Below are 2,230 nucleotides of genomic sequence, written 5' to 3' on the forward strand. Positions count from 1 at the left end.
TCGTGTCTCTCCAACAATTTTAACCCTTTATGATTGCGAAAAAGACACGAAATTTGCACGCCACCAACACGATTACACATTCTTTCGGATAAAAGACACTTATTCTGACGTACTTTTTGACGCTGAATCCAACGAACCCGGTCTTGTGTCTCTACGACACTCCTAACTCGAAAGGTCATGGAAAAAGCCACTGTGTACACGGGCAATAGTTTTACATGACTTTGTGTACACGGCCAATAGTTTTACTTGACTTTGTGTACATGGCCAATAGTTTTACATGACCATGTCCAGGCTTTAGTACTGTACTGTCTCGTGTAGCCCAACAGAGCCCAGCACAGCACAACACGGCCCACCAGAGCCCAATAGAGTCAAGCAAACCTAAGTCCAGCCCAGTCCTGCCGAGTAGGAGTATAGACCGGGGAAAGGGGGTAGTTAGATGACTCCACCAGGCCATTACTGTCCAGATCTGGCTTGAATAGGCCAGACCAGGGTAGACAGGACTGCACCAGACTCCACCAGGCTGCTCCATGCTCCAGCCAGCTCTGTAGATCCTTGCACATGCGATTAACCACTGTGTACACGGGCAATAGTTTTACATGACCATGTCCAGGCTTTAGTACTGTACTGCCTCGTGTAGCCCAACAGAGCCCATCACAGCACAACACGGCCCACCAGAGCCCAATACAGCCTACCAGAGCCCAATAGACTCCAGCAAACCTAAGTCCAGCCCAGTCCTGCCCAATAGGAGTATAGACCAGGGAAGGGGGGTAGTTAGATGACTCCACCAGGCCATTACAGTGACTGTAATGGCAGACCAGGGTAGACAGGACTGCACCAGACTCCACCAGGCTGCTCCATGCTCCAGCCAGCTCTGTAGATCCTGTGTACACGGCACTCCTAACTCGAAAGGTCAAGGAAAAGGGTCGTTTTAGGCATAAAAACAGGCCCTTTGTCCTTAAGGCAGGACACACGTTTCATATTTGAAGCATGCCCGATCTGATGGAATGGGTTTCGTGTCTCTCCGACACTTTGAACCCTTTACGATTGCGAAAAAGACACCGAAACCCGGATTTTTGTCCTTAAAATCAATAAAAAAATCTAAAAAAATCTGTTTGTTTTACGCAGGAAACACTTTTCATATTTGAAGGATGCCTGATCCGATGGAATGGGTTTCGTGTCTCTACGACAATTTTAACCCTTTATGATTACACATTCTTTCAGATAAAAGACACTTATTCTGACTTACTTTTTGACGCTGAATCCAACAAACCCGGTCTCGTGTCTCTACGACACTCCTAACTCGAAAGGTCAAGGAAAAAGCCACTGTGTACACAGGCAATAGTTTTACATGACTTTGTGTACACGGGCAATAGTTTTACATGAGTTTGTGTACACGGCCAATAATTTTACATGAACATTTCTTGGCTTTAGTACTGTACTGCCTTGTAGAGCCCAACAGAGCCCAGCACAGCACAGCACAGCCCACCAGAGCCCAACAGAGTCAAGAAAACTTAGGTCAAGCCCAGTCCTGCCCAGTAGGAGTATAGACCAGGGAAGGGGGGAAGTTAGATGGCTCAACCAGGCCATTACAGGCCGTATCCGGCTTGAATAGGTCAGACCAGGGTGCACAGGACTGCACCAGACTCAAACAGGCTGCTCCAGCCTCGAGCCAGCCCTGTAGCTCCTTAAACATGCAATTAAAGACTGTGTACACGGGCAATAGTTTTACATGAGTTTGTGTACACGGCCAATAGTTTTACATGAACATGTCTTGGCTTTAGTACTGTACTGCCTCGTATAGCCCAACAGAGCCCAGCACAGCACAGCACAGCCCACCAGAGCCCAATACAACCCACCAGAACCTAATAGAGTCCAGCAAACCTAAGTCCAGCCCAGTCCTGCCCAGTAGAGTATAGACCAGGGAAGAGGGGTAGTTAGATGGCTCTACCAGGCCATTAAAGCCCATATCCGGCTTGAATAGGCCAGACCAGGGTGCACAGGACTACACCAGGCTGCTCCATGCTCCAGCCAGCCCTGTAGCTCCTTGCACATGCGATTAACCACTGTGTACACGGGCAATAGTTTTTGTGTACACGGGCAATAGTTTTACATGAGTTTGTGTACACGGACAATAATTTTACATGAACATTTCTTGGCTTTAGTACTGTACTGCCTTGTATAGCCCAACAGAGCCCAGCACAGCACAGCACAGCCCACCAGAGCCCAATAC

The sequence above is a fragment of the Nannobrachium achirus genome (genome assembly GCF_963921795.1).
Source record: "Nannobrachium achirus genome assembly, chromosome: 5".
Classification (NCBI taxonomy): Eukaryota; Metazoa; Chordata; class Actinopteri; order Myctophiformes; family Myctophidae; genus Nannobrachium; species Nannobrachium achirus.